Source organism: Pseudophryne corroboree, chromosome 6 (genome assembly GCF_028390025.1).
Source record: "Pseudophryne corroboree isolate aPseCor3 chromosome 6, aPseCor3.hap2, whole genome shotgun sequence".
Classification (NCBI taxonomy): domain Eukaryota; kingdom Metazoa; phylum Chordata; class Amphibia; order Anura; family Myobatrachidae; genus Pseudophryne; species Pseudophryne corroboree.
Genome location: NC_086449.1, coordinates 645,719,006 through 645,739,369, shown reverse-complemented (window position 1 = coordinate 645,739,369; position 20,364 = coordinate 645,719,006).

The window sequence follows — 20,364 nt, the reverse complement described above, 5'->3', positions numbered from 1 at the left end:
ATGTGTACAAGTGAATGACAAACCATATTCATTAGTGTTTAAAAAATCAACAAAATTCATAACTGTGTTATCATCACCTTTCCAAATAAAAAACAGGTCGTCGATATAGCGACAATAAAGGACCAGGTTCGCAGAGTATGGGCCCTCCCAGATCAGAGCCTGTTCGAGGTCACCCATGTAGATGTTAGCGAAACTCGGTGCGAACCTGGTCCCCATCGCTGTACCGAGGACCTGTAGATAGTGACAGTGATCAAATAAAAAGTGATTGTGTGTCAAAATAAAATAAATAGCCGAAGTGATAAAGTTGCGCTTCATCTCTGAGTCCATTCCGGATTTCCTAAGGGCCCTATCAACGGCTTGTACACCTTTATCATGTGGGATATTGGTGTACAATGCTTTTACATCACAGGTAATCAATTTACAATCATGGGCCCATTTATGCCCTTCTCTACCCGTTTGATAAATTCCGTCGTATCGCGAATATGGGACCTCAGAGATGTTGCGCAAGGTTGTAAAAAGTGATCAACATAGTAGGATAAATTAGACGTAAGGCCTCCTATCCCTGAAATTATAGGGCGCCCCGGGGGTTCGTGAAGTGTCTTGTGAATTTTAGGGAGGTGATAATAAGTCGGGACGATAGGGTGGAGGGGGTAGAGGAAATTGAACTCCTCCTGAGCAATCACACCTTCACTTTTGGCAGTTTCCAATAGAGTTTTTAATTCCAGCTGATATTTAGGGGAGGGGTCATGAGCCAACACTTTATAGAATGTTATATCAAGTAGTTGGCGCTTTGCTTCTTTTATGTAATCACAAGTATCTTGACCTGGAGTTCTCTCATTCGGTGCTGCAGAGTCATCCGCACTCTCCCGCCCGTTTGGGAGCTTTGGTATAATCCCCATGGTCCTGACGGAGTCCCCAGCATCCACTTAGGACGTCAGAGAAAATAAGATTTTACTTACCGATAAATCTATTTCTCGTAGTCCGTAGTGGATGCTGGGCGCCCATCCCAAGTGCGGATTGTCTGCAATACTTGTACATAGTTATTGTTACAAAAAAATCGGGTTGTTATTTGTTGTGAGCCGTCTGTTCAGAGGCTCCTACGTTTGTCATACTGTTAACTGGGTTTAGATCACAAGTTATACGGTGTGATTGGTGTGGCTGGTATGAGTCTTACCCGGGATTCAATATCCTTCCTTATTGTGTACGCTCGTCCGGGCACAGTATCCTAACTGAGGCTTGGAGGAGGGTCATAGGGGGAGGAGCCAGTACACACCACCTGATCCTAAAGCTTTAGTTTTGTGCCCTGTCTCCTGCGGAGCCGCTAATCCCCCATGGTCCTGACGGAGTCCCCAGCATCCACTACGGACTACGAGAAATAGATTTATCGGTAAGTAAAATCTTATTATAAGGCGCATGCCTTGTGGGGAAGGGTCATGACAAGAATGATCACAGAGAAAGCGCGTGCTATGATGACCCCCTCCCACATATGTCCCAAATGTATTAATCCTTAAAAAGTGATCAAGTTGAGACAGATAAACAGTGATAAATGACTACTCTATGGGTGGAATTCAACTGTTTGAAAAGCCGGTTGGGTGTCTGTTTTTTCCTATCTATAAGAGGAAAAAACAGACTCCCAGCTGACTTTTCAAACATTTGAATCTCCTTCTATATGTCAGCATCTTGAAAGGTAATAAAGTCATACTTGCCACCTACTTTTGAAAACGAATTTCAGTGAGATTCTAATTGGTAGCAGAATGCACCGCGAGCGCCATGGAGGCGGTGTGCCATGTTCCCAAAGGGCGTGTCTAGCTCCACACCAGTGTACATACCAGGTATATACACTCGTATAATGGGGGTAATTCCAAGTTGATCGCAGCAGGATTTTTGTTAGCAGTTGGGCAAAACCATGTGCACTGCAGGGGGGTCAGATATAACATGTGCAGAGAGAGATAGATTTGGGTGGGGTGTGTTCAATCTGAAATCTAATTTGCAGTGTAAAAATAAAGCAGCCAGTATTTACCCTGCACAGAAACAAAATAACCCACCCAAATCTAACTCTTTCTGCACATGTTATATCTGCCTCCCCTGCAGTGCACATGGTTTTGCCCAATTGCTAAAAAAAATCCTGCTGCGATCAACTTGTAATTACCCCCAATACAAAAAGAAATTATGCACAGTGTTGGCAACTCTAGCTTCGTCATTGGTTGTGCCACTTCACGTAATCTCCGATGCAGGCATTATATAAAATGTGATTGGCTGAAGATCACAAAAGAGGCATGTAGACTGAGCTACAGTGTATAACCTTTATACAAAATACATTTATATTGTGTTCTTTATTAGGTGATACAAGAGGTGATTGCTTATGATAGTGCTGAGGTGGCTTCCTGACACAGGCTAGCTTTGAGAGTTGCAGCACTGGGGCACCATAGGTGTGCGCAGGGGGGGTTCCTGGTGCGCACAGGCACCCCCTAATGTCTGGCACCCCAATCTCACATGCCTGATGCAGCGATTGCCGAGTAGGCTGATTACTGTCCCCTCTGCGCTGCACCCTGTCAGGATTGCATTACTGACCGGACGCCTGGGTTAATCAAGGGTGCCACTGCCACCGGCTTTCAAACTCAATGTACAAAAAAATGCTCGCACGCCCGCCTGCCACACCAGCCACATGCCCACCTCTCTCCTTCTATGCTATGCCAACGCCAGCCACTGATGAGGATCAGCATGCAGCCAGCTTTCCTCTTAGGAAGACAAATTCAAACTGGCAGGCGGTCGGCAGCAGCATTGACACGTCACTCGTTTTTACCAGCTGCAGCAGTACTAGTCTGTGACTGTCAGTGTCAGTGAGTGACTGACTTGTAAGTAAGCTGCTGCAGTTTGCAGGGGAAAGAGAGGGGGAGCCAGACCAGGCTGAAGAGGAGCAGAGTAATTGCAGTGAGTGCCATCAGGGGTGTTTGTTTGGTGCACACCACAACATCTGACAATGTATCTGCTTTATTAGGATTGGTACAAGGGTGGATATTTTATATGCATTGACCATCAATAGATGGTGCTAGACACGCCCATAAGGCGGTGCTAGACACACCCCTCCGATGGTGCACCCCCTAATAAAATGTGCTGCGCACGCTTATGTGGGGCACTGTGTGGCTAGCAGACACTGTACACAAACACTATGGCCATTCAGTTATAGCTGCCTCCCAGGGTAATAATCCCCACAGATCTGCACCTGGAGACTGGACACTTATACCCCTTTCACATCGCACAAATAACCCGGTATCGACACGGCATATTGCCGTGTCGAAACGGGTCAGTGTGCGATGTGAAAGCGCCTTTGCCGAATTAGCGGGTCGCCTGACCCGGTAATTCAACCCGGTTAAAAAGAAGGGTTATTACCGGGTTGAATACCGGGTCAGGTGCAGTGTGAATGGGAGCTGTGTCGATACGACACGGCTCCATTCACAGCATAGGGAGAGGCGGCGCAGGAGATGAGCTCATCTCCCAGCGCCGCCTCCACCCCCGCCCCTGCTGCTGCTGTGCCCCCCGCTGCTATGGCAACCGACCCGGTATATTGCCGGGTCGGAAAGCCAGCAGAGGAGAGCAAATGCCGGATCCCACCCGGTAAGGACACGTTTCTCTTACCGGGTAGGATCCGGCATTTGCGATCTGAAAGCAGCATTACTGTTTTTGCCTGAGGCAGGTGGGAGAAAGAGCCATTGCTGCTGTTAAATTGTTAAATTCTGACTTCTGCCACCGCTGATACATGAATGCAGTACACTATGCTTGTAACCTCCACTCACAGCAGGCTCTGCTGACCGCCGGGCTGGGTGAAGAGCAGGGCCGTCCCGACGCATACGCGGGCTACGCAGCTGCGTTGAGCGCCAGGCAGTAGAGGGCGCTGCTGCAGACAGTGAGTCACAGTGACTCACTCTCTACAGCAGCGGTGGCCAGCAAGCGGGCTTGATCCGCTCCCAAAAACCAAAGGATAACCAGCTCTATTTAGATATTAAATAAAAAAGTTGATGCTAGACGGTATACATAAAAATACATATAGCTTTTAATTAATAGTATGATATAAGAATAAAATTGATGTGCAGGTATAAATAAATAATAACTTTTCATTGCATATCTAACTCCAGAATATATTCACCGTACAGACTTTGGACCTTTCTCCAGATTCCTCTTATGAGCACAAAGGTGGCTGGCGTTGCCCAATGTGATGCAGTCCCCAATAAATGAGCATGTAGCAATGTCCCAATGGGAAGTAATCTGTGCAGAAATTATAGGGAATTTGCTGTTGGAGAGAATGTGATATCCTTTAATGTCCTTCAGGTGCTGGTATGGAGTCCGCAATGAAAGTAACAGGATCCTTTTTGGCTCAACGCGTTTCCCTGGGTTGTTGTACCCCAGCTTCCTTGATCCGCTCCCGGCCACCGCTGCCGGGCACGCACTGGCGTCTCCAGCGGCAGTGACTATCTTAAATTCGACGCCGGCCGCGAGCCAATCAGTGCTCGCGGACCGGCAGCTGAGACTCCTGATTGGCTGCCGGACCGCGAGCTCTGATTGGCTCACGGGCCGGCGGCGAATTGAAGATAGACACCGCCGCTGGAGACGGAGGGGTAGGAGATGCGCACGCTGCGCTCTCCTCCCCTCACAGAAGCGGTGAGCAGCACTTTATTTTTTCAGGGGGGGAGGCACTGTGGGGGCATGTATAGCAGCACTGGGGGCATATCTGGCACTGTGGGGGCATGTGTAGCAGCACTGGGGGCATATCTGGCACTGTGGGAGGCATTGTGGGGGCATGTGTAGCAGCACTGGGGGCATATCTGGCACTGTGGGGGCATATCTGGCACTGTGGGGGCATGTGTATCAGCACTGGGGGCATATCTGGAACTGTGGGGGCATGTGTAGCAGCACTGGCGGCATATCTGGCACTGTGGGGGCATGTGTAGCAGCACTGGGGGCATATCTGGCACTGTGGGAGGCACTGTGGGGGCATGTGTATCTGCACTGGGGGCATATCTGGCACTGTGGGGGCATGTGTATCTGCACTGGGGGCATATCTGGCACTGTGGGGGCATGTGTAGCAGCACTGGGGGCATATCTGGCACTGTGGGAGGCACTGTGGGGCAGAGGCGTAACCAGGGTTTTCGTAGCCCAGGGCAAGATGGAAAATGGTGCCCCCCCAAAAAAAAAAACAGCAAAAGAAGCATGTGCATGAAAAAATGGGCGTGGTCACACACCAGAAGGGGTGTGGCCACTGAAAATGGCCCACAGTGCCAGTTACATTGCCCCACAGTGCCAGATACAATGCCCCACAGTGCCGGATACATGCTGCCCCACAGTGCCAGTTACATTGCCTCACAGTGCAAGATACATGCCCCACAGTGCCGGATACATGCCCCACAGTGACAGTTACATTGCCCCACAGTGCCAGATACATGCCCCACAGTACCAGATACATGCCCCACAGTGTCAGTTACATTGCCCCACAGTGCCAGATACAATGCCCCACAGTGCCAGATACAATGCCCCACAGTGCCGGATACATGCCCCACAGTGCCGGATACATGCCCCACAGTGCCAGTTACATTGCCCCACAGTGCCAGATACATGCCCCACAGTGCCAGATACAAAGCCCCACTGTGCCGGATACATGCCCCACTGTGCCAGATACATGCCCCACTGTGCCAGATACATGCCCCACTGTGCATGATACATGCCCCACTGTGCCAGTTACATGCCCCACTGTGCTCTCTCTCTTCCCCCCACCCCCCCAGTCAGTCACCGCTTGTGGCTCCGGCTCGCCTCTGATATGTGAGGGGAGGAGAGCGCAGCGCCTCTCCTTCCCCTCACCGCTCCAGGTCTCCGGCGGCTGTGTGGCGCCGGTTCGCTAGCCAGTCAGAGCTCGCGGACCGGCAACCAATCAGGAGCCGGTCCGCAAGCTCTGATTGGCTAACGCCACCGGAGACCGGACACAGCAGCGCTGCTAGTGCTGGCAGCGGCGGTGAGGGGAGGGAGAGACGCTGCGCTCTCCTCCCCTCACATTTCGGCATGACGGGGGCGAGTGGGGCATGATGCCCTGGCCGGCGGCGGCGCCCCCCTCTCCTGGGCCTGCCAAGGTGCCCAGGGCACGTGCCCCACTCGCCCTACCCTAGTTACGCCTCTGCTGTGGGGGCATGTGTATCTGCACTGGGGGCATATCTGGCACTGTGGGAGGCACTGTGGGGGCATGTGTATCTGCACTGGGGGCATATCTGGCACTGTGGGGGCATGTGTATCTGAACTGGGGGCATATCTGGCACTGTGGGAGGATGTGTATCTGCACTGGTGGCATATCTGGCACTGTGGGGATATGTGTATCTGCACTGGCGGCATTTCTGACACCTTGGGGGCATGTGTATCTGCACTGGGGGCATATCTGGCACTGTGGAGGCATGTGTATCTGCACTGGGGGCATATCTGGCACTGTGGGGGTATATATGTATCTGCACTGGGGGCATATCTGGCACTGTGGAGGCATGTGTATCTGCACTGGCGGCATTTCTGGCACCTTGGGGGCATGTGTATCTGCACTGGGGGCATATCTGGCACTGTGGAGGCATGTGTATCTGCACTGGGAGCATATCTGGCACTGTGGGGATATATATGTATCTGCACTGAGGGCATATCTGGCACTGTGGGGATATATGTTTCTGCACTGGGGGCATATTTGGCGCTGTGGGGATATGCGTATCTGCACTGGGGGTATATCTGGCTTTGTGGGGACATGTGTATCTGCACTGGGGGAATATCTGGCGCTGTGGGGACATGTGTATCTGGCACTGGGGACATCAGTCATCCACTATCTCAATGTCACCCTGCCTCAGTCACCCATTATCTCCCTGTCACCCCTGCCGCAGTCACACACCATCTCCCTGTCACCCCTGCCTCTGTCACCCATTATCTCCCTGTTACCCCTGCCTCAGTCACCCACCATCTCCCTGTCACCCCTGCCTCACCAGTAACCTATTATCTCCGTCACCCACTATCACCCTGTACCACGGGGAGTACAAGTGTGTAGCCACACCCCTTTCTTGTAAGACCACATCCCTTTTATCCCATCAAGGGGCGCCAAAATAGATTTTTGCTTACTAAAAAAAATAAGCTTGGTCCGGCCCTGGTGAACAGGAATCCGACGCTACCCAGAACAACCCTGCCTATTTTACATAAAGGCGTTAAACTCCGCCCTCATCAGATCTGGACTTTCGCATGCACAGTCCAGATATCTGACGGAGCTGGGGGAATTCGGGGGAATGAATAAGCTTTGCGGGGCAGCGGGAGACAAGTTTGAAAAAAAATGGGACCCTCCCGCATTCTGGCAAGTATAAATAACAGTTGAGTTCATAAATGTTGTATAGGTATTAGCGACAGAAGGGGTGGGGGAAGGAGACAGGGGCAGTCAGGAGAGGCTGGGCTTCAAAAAGGGGGGAAGCTGCAAGTGAAAGTAAATAAAACAGATAATTAACAAGTGCCACCAACAGTGCCACCTACCCTGCAGCGTTATGTGCAGTTCCCCCTCCGCACACACCTAGTTACGGCCCTGCTGGTTCTGCAACTATAAACCTGAAATTATTCTAAAATATCCTCTGCATGAATGTATCAGTAGATTTAGATTTTACAATGAGCGGGGCACCGGCTTATGAAATCTTCTACTTATGTATGCGCCTGCATAGCACAATAAATTGTCCACCACAGTAAAGGGGCCCACAGCAGGCTCGGCAACATTCTAATGAGTCAGAGTGACTCATATGCTGCCGTTGCTGTGCATTGTGCTGCCCGTCCGTCCCTATCCTGATATTATAGATTGTGCTCACTGCTGGGTGTGGTGTGTTCAAACTGAAATCTAAATTGCAGTGTAAAAATAAAGCAGGCAGTATTTACCCTGCACAGAAACAATATAACCCACCCAAATCTAACCTCTCTGCACATGTTATATCTGCCCCCAACTGCAGTGCACCTGGTTTTGCCCATTAGCTAACCAATTTTCTGCTGCGATCAGATCTGAATTAGGCCCATTGTTTTGTACAACCTTTAGAGCAGGGATGGGGAACCTTCGGCCCTCCAGCTGTTGTTGAACTACACATTCCAGCATGCCCTGCAACAGTTTTAGCATGGCCAAATAGCAAAACTGTAGCAAGGCATGCTGGTATGTGTGGTTCAACAACAGCTGGGGGGCCGAAGGTTCCCCATCCCTGCTTTAGAGGCAATCATTGCAATCAATCAATCAATCAATTTCTGAGACTTCAATGAGACTTCTGCACCTGTCAACATTTCTATTAAAGGTGAGAAAACTGCTCCAGCTGTTTAAGGTTTGATAGGTGCCTTCTCCAACCTGCATGTTTCAGATCTTTCCACAGATGTTCCATAGGATTCAGGATAGCATTCAGATCAGGGGGTATATTTACTAAGATTCGTAATTGGAGGGAGATTAAAACAAATGACATCGGTAGTGTGAATTTGCAACTTTTTGTTTTTTTTACGACTCATTTACTAAGCTGTCGTATTCTGCATTTTCGTTTTTTCCGATGCCGATGTCATTCGTAATGTCTGGCATTGTTTTACGGGAGTGATTAGTAAAACACTGCCGGACTTAACACAATGAATTCCGGCCGGATCTGTGAGATCCGTGCAGGGCTTTATTGTGTATATTCAGAGAAGTGAAGAAAGAGTAAAAAATCCCCAAAACAATTTGCGTGGGGTCCCCCTCCTAAGTATAACCAGCCTCGGGCTCTTTGAGCCGGTCCTGGTTGTAAAAATACGGGGGGAAAACTGACTGGGGATCCCCCATATTTAAACAACCAGCACCGGGCTCTGCGCCCGGTCCTGGTGCAAAAAATACGAGGGACAAAAGACGTAGGGGTCCCCCGTATTTTTAACACCAGCACCGGGCTCCACTAGTCAGAGAGATAATGCCACAGCGGACACTTTTATATTGGATCGGGTATTCCGTTTTTTATTTTACCAAGTCCCTGGATTATAACTTTTAAGAAGAGGACCGATCTACCCCAGATTCTTTGTAAGTATAATTTTATTTACAGGTACCCCCTGGATTCTACTGGACAAGAGGACCGAGTGCTTCGTGTCAACATAGGTAAGTATGTATGTAAGTGTGCATGTATGTTTAATAAAATTTTACTTTCACGGTGTGTGTTTTGTTTTTATTTGGGTATTTTTTTGTAGTAGAACTACAGGTACCAGTGGGCCTGTTTTTCCCCCCTCATGCTGGTACTTGTGGTTCTCCAAGTACCAGCTTACAGGGGGAGGCTTGCTGGGACTTGTGGTTCTGCTACAAAAAACAATGGGGGTCATTCCGGGTTGTTCGCTCGTTATTTTTTTCTCACAACGGAGCGATTAGTCGCTAATGCGCATGCGCAATGTCCGCAGTGCGACTGCGCCAAGTAAATTTGCTATGCAGTTAGGTATTTTACTCACGGCTTTACGATGTTTTTTTTTTGTTCTGGTGATCGTAATGTGATTGACAGGAAGTGGGTGTTTCTGGGCGGAAACTGGCTGTTTTATGGGTGTGTGCGAAAAAACGCTACCGTTTCTGGGAAAAACGCGGGAGTGGCTGGAGAAACGGAGGAGTGTCTGGGCGAACGCTGGGTGTGTTTGTGACGTCAAACCAGGAACGAAACTGACTGAACTGATCGCAGATGCCGAGTAAGTCTGGAGCTACTCAGAAACTGCTAAGAAGTGTCTATTCGCAATTCTGCTAATCTTTCGTTCGCAATTTTGATAAGCTAAGATTCACTCCCAGTAGGCGGCGGCTTAGCGTGTGCAAAGCTGCTAAAAGCAGCTTGCGAGCGAACAACTCGGAATGACCCCCAATATTCTTTTTTTTTACACAAAAGGCTATCAGCCTCCCATCCACCTCCCACGGATGGGGGGTGGGGGAGGGCAGCCTCGGGCTTCACCCCTGGTGCTTGGGTGGCTGGAGGGGAGGACCCCTTGATTTAAGGGGTCCCCACTCCTCCAGGGTACCCCGGCCAGGGGTGACTAGTTGGTGATTTAATTCCAGGGCCGCAGGGACCAATATAAAAGTGTCCCCTGGCTGTGGCATTATCTCTCTGACTAGTGGAGCCCGGTGCTGGTGTTAAAAATACGGGGGACCCCTACGTTTTTTGTCACCCGTACTTGTTGCACCAGGACCAGGCGCAGAGCCCGGTGCTGGTTGTTTAAATATGGGGGGACCCCAGTTATTTCCCCCCCCCCCGTATTTTTTACAACCAGGACCGGCTCAAAGAGCCGAGGCTGGTTATGCTTAGGAGGGGGGCCCCCACGCAAATTGTTTTTATGATTTTTAACCATTTCACACCCCTTCCCACTGATAAACATGCATGGATCTCACTGATCCGTGCATGCCTATCAGAAGAATACGGTAAAAAAAGCAGGTCTATTTGAAAACTGCTTTTTTTTACGATTTGTACTTTTTCACGGCAGTGTTTGGCTATTGCCAGCAGTGATTGTGAATACGAATTTTAGTAAATTACTGAGTTGTATAAAATAACAGGCTTGTTTGACCGATGGTGTATTCATTCGTATTTTTTTCTTTGCCTTCAAAAAAAATACGAATGCCCTCATCACTGCCGAGATTTGAGTTTAGTAAATTCCCGAGATGACACTTTGAAAAAAAAACACAAAATCGTTCAAAATCGGGAGCTTAGTAAATATACCCCCAGGACTCATAAGGTGCATACACACGGAGCGATATAACTGAGCGATTTTGACCATATAGTCAAAATCGCTCAGAAAGTTAGTGCAGATCGCTCCGTGTGTATACAGGCAGCGATAGCGATGCGCGTCCCCGCTAAGTCGCTATCGCTGGGAAAAATAGTCAGTGCCGGCAAGTCAATTTTGGCTATGTCGCTGGTAAAGTTAGTTAAAATCGCTAGAGGCCAGCGATTTTTCCCAGCGATAGCGATGTTGCAGGCGGCGGTGGTGCGGGCGGCGGCGGGTTGTGGCGGCGGCGGGTTGCGGTGGCGGTGTGGGCGGCGGCGGTGCGGGCGGCGGCGGGTGGCGGTGTGGGCGGCGGCGGTGCGGGTGGCGGTGTGGGCGGTGCGGGCGGCGGCGGGTTGCGGCAGCGGTGCGGGCGGCGGAAATTTACCTTTCTCTTGCAGAGTTTGGCAGCGGAGCGGTACCAGTTTCAAAAATGGCGCCTCAGCGTCATTTTTGAAATTCAAGATGGCCGCCGCGAGCCAATCACGGCTCGCCGCGTCATCGCCCCGCCCCCTCCCGCTGACTTATATAAGTCAGCGCGAGGCAGCGGCTTTCAGTCCGACGGCGGAGGAGGAGCGGAGAAGAGCTCCTGAAGACGCCGTGGAAGTCCTGGATGGGCGGCGGCTATGCAAAAGAGCTTAGCAGCCGCCGCCCACCAGGTGAAGACGCCGGAGCAAGACCCCAGAAGCCCTGGGGAGGTGGCGCCCCCCCAGGTGAAGACGCCGGAAGCCCTGGGAAGGCGGCGGCCATGCAAAAGAGCTTAAAGGCCGCCGCCCCCAGGTGAAGACCCAGTTTAATAAAGGATTTTTAAAAGAATGTGTTGTGTGTTTTTTTAAATATTTTCTTTACAGGTGGACTACAGGTGCCAGCGGGCCCTTTATGTCCGGGCATGCTGGCACTTGTGGTTCTCCAAGTGCCAGCATGCTGGGGCAGGCTTGCTGGGACCTATAGGCCTACTGTAAAGAACAATATTACTATTGAAAGGCTATCAGCCTCCCATCCACCGGCCCACGGATGGGGGGGACAGCCTCGGGCTTCACCCCTGGCCCTTGGGTGGCTGGAGGGGGAGACCCCTTGATTTAAGGGGTCCTCACTCCAGTGTACCCCGGCCAGGGGTGACTAGTTGGGGGGGTAATGGCACGGCCGCAGGGACCAATATAAAAGTGTCCCCCGGCTGTGGCATTATCTCCCTGGCTAGTGGAGCCCGGTGCTGGTTTTAAAAATACGGGGGACCCCTATGTCTTTTGTCCCCCGTATTTTTTAAACCAGGACCGGACGCAGAGCCCGGTGCTGGTTGTCTAAATATGGGGGAACCCTACTCATTTTTTCCTCTGTATTTTAACAACCAGGACTGGCTCAAAGAGCCCGAGGCTGGTTTTACATAGGAGGGGGGACCCCACGCAAAAAATTTTTTTAACTTTTAGCTATTTAAATACCAGCCACCCTGTAAATTCATCCTATATATGACACTCATCCCCTTATTTAAATGAGATAGTCAAAATCTCCCATAGCCAAAATCTCTTGCATAGTTAGACAAAATCTCTGGTAAAGTTAGTCAAAATCTCCTACTGCCAGTTCAAGGGAAAAGTTAGTCAAAATCTCTCATAGCCAAAATCTCTCCGTGTGTATGCACCTATAGAAGGCCACTTGAGAATAGCATACCTCCCAACATGACCCTCTCCAGGAGGGACAGAATGCTCTGCTCCTGGACTCCCTCTTAATTTATGATTGCCTTCACCTGCGGTGAAACACCTTTCTTTTCCATAAACCTGTTCAAAACAGGTGCCTGCAGTCATAAATTAAGAGAAAAGTCCAGAAGCAGAGCATTTTGTCCCTCCTGGAAAGGGTTATGTTGGGAGGTATGGAATAGTCCAATATTTTGTACTTATTCTTATCCATTGGGTGCTTTTAGCTACCAATGAACTGCAACTGAGACAGAACTTTCTGACAGTGGGCTGTGTGTTTCGCTCCAGAATGCCTTGATAGTCTTGAGATTGCATTGTGCTAGGCACAGATTGAAGGCACCCAATGCCAGGTACCGCTAACAGCCCCAAAACATAACCAAGCCTCCTCCATGTTTCACAGATGGCATGCTTGCACGTATGGTGTAATGGTAAGCATTACTGCCTCACAGTGCTGAGGTCATAAATTCAATTTCCACAATGGCCGTAACTGTGCGGAGTTTGTATATTTTCCCAGTGCTTGCATGGGTTTCCTCTGGACACTTCGGTTTCCTCCCACAATCCAAGAATATACTGGTAGGTTAATTGGCTCCCGACAAAAAATTAATCCTAGCATGTACATGTGTTTAGGGCAGACTAGATGGGTCAAGTGGTTCTATCTTCTGTCAAATTCTATGTTCTATGGTGTTATTTTTTCTTTAAAAGGTTTGTTTTTTGATTTGTGATCAAAGAGCTGACATGAAATGCTAAAAAGCTCCAGTTTTGACACATCTCTCCATAGGATGTTCTCCCAGAAGCATTGTTGCTTGTTAGTATGCATTTTATCAATTTCCAGTCTGGCTTTTTTATGTTTTTTCTCAAGTTGAGTCCTCTTGGGTCTTCTCTATGGAGCCCACTGTCACTCAAAAAGCGCCAGATGGTGCAAACACTGACGTACATTGAGCTTGGAGTTCAGCTTGTATCTGTTTGAAATTATTATTTGCCTTTAATTTTTTTACTATTCTCACTATACTTCTGTTTAATCTGGGATCGATTTTCATCTGGCAGCTGCATCTAAGGAGGTTGGCTACAGTCCCATGGACTTTAAACTTCTTAATAATATTTGCAACTGTAGTCACAGGAACATCAAGTTGCTTGCACATGGTCTTATAACCTTTACCTGTCTATTATTTTCCTTCTATTCTCCTCATACAGCTCCCTCATGTTTTCTCTGGTCCGTGTTCAGTGTGGTGCACACAATGATACCAAAGAGTGGAGTGACTACTTTTCTCCATTTAAATAGACTGAATGACTGAGTAGAAGATTGAAAACATATGTGATGGTAATTCAAGAAAGCAATTTGTTTGAAATTTCACTATAATCCAATTATCTATTATCTGTCCAGGTGAGATTATGCCAAAATCTGCCATTACAGTCCAGTTTTTAAGGATATCCATGCTTGAGTCCAGATGAGCTGTAATGGTTACCAACAAATTTGTCTGCATCTGTATATTGTTTTACACCAACAGTCTGTTTCAATTTCTTATTTTATATGTTCAAAATAGACCTAAGGTGGTTTTCTATTCAGTCTTAGTCAGCCCACCCAAACACAGGCATCTTTTGCATTTTCTTCTAGAGAGTCCTCTGGTTTTTGGTGGACTGTCGTGCTGTTCAAAACTCTCAGTAGCACCTTCACATGTTTAATAAATGCAGTAGGGTCTCTCCTTCGGCAGAAACGAGTCCACTGCATAATCAGCTTAGTCGATAATATTTGTTTGCACATTCAGACGAGTCACAAAGATCAGACTCTGTCTACCTTGGCCATGGTTGGAGTATCTGTAAATGAGCCAAAAGTTTCTCCCAGAACATAACATTTTTGCGATTCATAGTAGATACCCATTCTTCCACTCTGGCAGTTCCTTTACAGAAGTGGACAGACATTCAGAATTACATTTCTTTGATAAGCCCAGGTTTCTTCTATGTTCCTTAGCTCTGCAGACAATCACAGAACCTGTTGATACATTTATCCCATACCAACTACACAGGGTCAGGTAGAACAACACTGGAGGAGATGTACTAAGCAGTGATAAAAGTGGAGAAGTTGCCCATTGCAACCAATCAGAGTTGAGGTAACATTTATAATTTGCATACTATAAAAGTATACAGTTGATTGGTTGCCATGGGCAACTTCCCCACTGGCTCACTTCTCCACTTTTATCACTGCTTAGTACATGGCCACCTTACTCTTCTATTCCATCAACAGATATGATCAGGCTTCACTACCTCTCCTTCTTCCCATACAACTTCTAGTCTCTCCTCCAGTAATAGTGATTTTTTTTTTAGATGCATCTCTAAAAGTCAGATGGTCCACACCAGGGCCGAAACTAGGATTTTCGGCACCCGGGACAAGGCAGTAATTTAGCGCCACACAGTAGTGCAGCCTTATTCTCATTACACAGTAGTACCCCATTAATATACATAGAATATATGTGTATATAGATATACACATATATATATATATATATATATATATATATACACATATAAACTATCAAACGAGATGCGGCACTCACAGGTACTAATGTAAGCCATATGCAGCAGGTTTTCCTGTCTTGTCAACGTTTCATTTATTCAAATAAATTTTGTTGTGTCCTGACAAAATCTATATGAATAAATGAAACATTGACGAGCCAGGAAAACTTGATGCGTATGGCAAACGAGTGCCACATCTCATTTGAGTCGGCACTCACAACATCCGATCAATTTGCTCCGGTGCCAGATTCTATGATAATAGGGATCCAGAAATAAACGGCACTCAGAGTCAACAAATAACATAAAAAAACGTTTTAAACCATACATCAACGTTTCGAGGCTATAAACCCTGTCGTCAGGACACAGCATAAATGTGTATATATATATATATATATATCTCTCTCTCTATATATATATATATATATATCTATATATAGTGAAGATGTAGAAGCCGCACTCACAAATCCTTTTCATACATCAGCTAGGGTGCCAAATCCAGAGCAAAGTCCAATCCAGACGAAGTCCCAAATATATCTTCAAGAAATAAGGATGCACTCACCAGACTTCTTCAAAAGTACAAAACGAGCCTTTAATGTCACCAGCACATACTCACAAGGTCATGGGTTAATCAAGGGTGCCACTGCCACCGGCTTTCAAACTCCATGTACAAAAAAATGCTCGCACGCCCGCCTGCCACACCAGCCACATGCCCACCTCTCTCCTTCTATGCTATGCCAACGCCAGCCACTGATGAGGATCAGCATGCAGCCAGCTTTCCTCTTAGGAAGACAAATTCAAACTGGCAGGCGGTCGGCAGCAGCATTGACACGTCACTCGTTTTTACCAGCTGCAGCAGTACTAGTCTGTGACTGTCAGTGTCAGTGAGTGACTGACTTGTAAGTAAGCTGCTGCAGTTTGCAGGGGAAAGAGAGGGGGAGCCAGACCAGGCTGAAGAGGAGCAGAGTAATTGCAGTGAGTGCCATCAGGGGTGTTTGTTTGGTGCACACCACAACATCTGACAATGTATCTGCTTTATTAGGATTGGTACAAGGGTGGATATTTTATATGCATTGACCATCAATAGATGGTGCTAGACACGCCCATAAGGCGGTGCTAGACACACCCCTCCGATGGTGCACCCCCTAATAAAATGTGCTGCGCACGCTTATGTGGGGCACTGTGTGGCTAGCAGACACTGTACACAAACACTATGGCCATTCAGTTATAGCTGCCTCCCAGGGTAATAATCCCCACAGATCTGCACCTGGAGACTGGACACTTATACCCCTTTCACATCGCACAAATAACCCGGTATCGACACGGCATATTGCCGTGTCGAAACGGGTCAGTGTGCGATGTGAAAGCGCCTTTGCCGAATTAGCGGGTCGCCTGACCCGGTAATTCAACCCGGTTAAAAAGAAGGGTTATTACCGGGTTGAATACCGGGTCAGGTGCAGTGTGAATGGGAGCTGTGTCGATGCGACACGGCTCCATTCACAGCATAGGGAGAGGCGGCGCAGGAGATGAGCTCATCTCCCAGCGCCGCCTCCACCCCCGCCCCTGCTGCTGCTGTGCCCCCCGCTGCTATGGCAACCGACCCGGTATATTGCCGGGTCGGAAAGCCAGCAGAGGAGAGCAAATGCCGGATCCCACCCGGTAAGGACACGTTTCTCTTACCGGGTAGGATCCGGCATTTGCGATCTGAAAGCAGCATTACTGTTTTTGCCTTAGGCAGGTGGGAGAAAGAGCCATTGCTGCTGTTAAATTGTTAAATTCTGACTTCTGCCACCGCTGATACATGAATGCAGTACACTATGCTTGTAACCTCCACTCACAGCAGGCTCTGCTGACCGCCGGGCTGGGTGAAGAGCAGGGCCGGCCCGACGCATACGCGGGCTACGCAGCTGCGTTGAGCGCCAGGCAGTAGAGGGCGCTGCTGCAGACAGTGAGTCACAGTGACTCACTCTCTACAGCAGCGGTGGCCAGCAAGCGGGCTTGATCCGCTCCCAAAAACCAAAGGATAACCAGCTCTATTTAGATATTAAATAAAAAAGTTGATGCTAGACGGTATACATAAAAATACATATAGCTTTTAATTAATAGTATGATATAAGAATAAAATTGATGTGCAGGTATAAATAAATAATAACTTTTCATTGCATATCTAACTCCAGAATATATTCACCGTACAGACTTTGGACCTTTCTCCAGATTCCTCTTATGAGCACAAAGGTGGCTGGCGTTGCCCAATGTGATGCAGTCCCCAATAAATGAGCATGTAGCAATGTCCCAATGGGAAGTAATCTGTGCAGAAATTATAGGGAATTTGCTGTTGGAGAGAATGTGATATCCTTTAATGTCCTTCAGGTGCTGGTATGGAGTCCGCAATGAAAGTAACAGGATCCTTCTTGGCTCAACGCGTTTCCCTGGGTTGTTGTACCCCAGCTTCCTTGATCCGCTCCCGGCCACCGCTGCCGGGCACGCACTGGCGTCTCCAGCGGCAGTGACTATCTTAAATTCGACGCCGGCCGCGAGCCAATCAGTGCTCGCGGACCGGCAGCTGAGACTCCTGATTGGCTGCCGGACCGCGAGCTCTGATTGGCTCACGGGCCGGCGGCGAATTGAAGATAGACACCGCCGCTGGAGATGGAGGGGTAGGAGATGCGCACGCTGCGCTCTCCTCCCCTCACAGAAGCGGTGAGCAGCACTTTATTTTTTCAGGGGGGGAGGCACTGTGGGGGCATGTATAGCAGCACTGGGGGCATATCTGGCACTGTAGGAGGCACTGTGGGGGCATGTGTAGCAGCACTGGGGGCATATCTGGCACTGTGGGAGGCATTGTGGGGGCATGTGTAGCAGCACTGGGGGCATATCTGGCACTGTGGGGGCATATCTGGCACTGTGGGGGCATGTGTATCAGCACTGGGGGCATATCTGGAACTGTGGGGGCATGTGTAGCAGCACTGGCGGCATATCTGGCACTGTGGGGGCATGTGTAGCAGCACTGGGGGCATATCTGGCACTGTGGGAGGCACTGTGGGGGCATGTGTATCTGCACTGGGGGCATATCTGGCACTGTGGGGGCATGTGTATCTGCACTGGGGGCATATCTGGCACTGTGGGGGCATGTGTAGCAGCACTGGGGGCATATCTGGCACTGTGGGAGGCACTGTGGGGCAGAGGCGTAACCAGGGTTTTCGTAGCCCAGGGCAAGATGGAAAATGGTGCCCCCCCCAAAAAAAAAACAGCAAAAGAAGCATGTGCATGAAAAAATGGGCGTGGTCACACACCAGAAGGGGTGTGGCCACTGAAAATGGCCCACAGTGCCAGTTACATTGCCCCACAATGCCAGATACAATGCCCCACAGTGCCGGATACATGCTGCCCCACAGTGCCAGTTACATTGCCCCACAGTGCAAGATACATGCCCCACAGTGCCGGATACATGCCCCACAGTGACAGTTACATTGCCCCACAGTGCCAGATACATGCCCCACAGTACCAGATACATGCCCCACAGTGTCAGTTACATTGCCCCACAGTGCCAGATACAATGCCCCACAGTGCCAGATACAATGCCCCACAGTGCCAGATACAATGCCCCACAGTGCCGGATACATGCCCCACAGTGCCGGATACATGCCCCACAGTGCCAGTTACATTGCCCCACAGTGCCAGATACATGCCCCACAGTGCCAGATACAAAGCCCCACTGTGCCGGATACATGCCCCACTGTGCCAGATACATGCCCCACTGTGCCAGATACATGCCCCACTGTGCATGATACATGCCCCACTGTGCCAGTTACATGCCCCACTGTGCTCTCTCTCTTCCCCCCTCCCCCCCAGTCAGTCACCGCTTGTGGCTCCGGCTCGCCTCTGATATGTGAGGGGAGGAGAGCGCAGCGCCTCTCCTTCCCCTCACCGCTCCAGGTCTCCGGCGGCTGTGTGGCGCCGGTTCGCTAGCCAGTCAGAGCTCGCGGACCGGCAACCAATCAGGAGCCGGTCCGCAAGCTCTGATTGGCTAACGCCACCGGAGACCGGACACAGCAGCGCTGCTAGTGCTGGCAGCGGCGGTGAGGGGAGGGAGAGACGCTGCGCTCTCCTCCCCTCACATTTCGGCATGACGGGGGCGAGTGGGGCATGATGCCCTGGCCGGCGGCGGCGCCCCCCTCTCCTGGGCCTGCCAAGGTGCCCAGGGCACGTGCCCCACTCGCCCTACCCTAGTTACGCCTCTGCTGTGGGGGCATGTGTATCTGCACTGGGGGCATATCTGGCACTGTGGGAGGCACTGTGGGGGCATGTGTATCTGCACTGGCGGCATTTCTGACACCTTGGGGGCATGTGTATCTGCACTGGGGGCATATCTGGCACTGTGGAGGCATGTGTATCTGCACTGGGGGCATATCTGGCACTGTGGGGGTATATATGTATCTGCACTGGGGGCATATCTGGCACTGTGGAGGCATGTGTATCTGCACTGGCGGCATTTCTGGCACCTTGGGGGCATGTGTATCTGCACTGGGGGCATATCTGGCACTGTGGAGGCATGTGTATCTGCACTGGGAGCATATCTGGCACTGTGGGGATATATATGTATCTGCACTGAGGGCATATCTGGCACTGTGGGGATATATGTTTCTGCACTGGGGGCATATTTGGCGCTGTGGGGATATGCGTATCTGCACTGGGGGTATATCTGGCTTTGTGGGGACATGTGTATCTGCACTGGGGGAATATCTGGCGCTGTGGGGACATGTGTATCTGGCACTGGGGACATCAGTCATCCACTATCTCAATGTCACCCTGCCTCAGTCACCCATTATCTCCCTGTCACCCCTGCCGCAGTCACACACCATCTCCCTGTCACCCCTGCCTCTGTCACCCATTATCTCCCTGTTACCCCTGCCTCAGTCACCCACCATCTCCCTGTCACCCCTGCCTCACCAGTAACCTATTATCTCCGTCACCCACTATCACCCTGTACCACGGGGAGTACAAGTGTGTAGCCACACCCCTTTCTTGTAAGACCACATCCCTTTTATCCCATCAAGGGGCGCCAAAATAGATTTTTGCTTACTAAAAAAAATAAGCTTGGTCCGGCCCTGGTGAACAGGAATCCGACGCTACCCAGAACAACCCTGCCTATTTTACATAAAGGCGTTAAACTCCGCCCTCATCAGATCTGGACTTTCGCATGCACAGTCCAGATATCTGACGGAGCTGGGGGAATTCGGGGGAATGAATAAGCTTTGCGGGGCAGCGGGAGACAAGTTTGAAAAAAAATGGGACCCTCCCGCATTCTGGCAAGTATAAATAACAGTTGAGTTCATAAATGTTGTATAGGTATTAGCGACAGAAGGGGTGGGGGAAGGAGACAGGGGCAGTCAGGAGAGGCTGGGCTTCAAAAAGGGGGGAA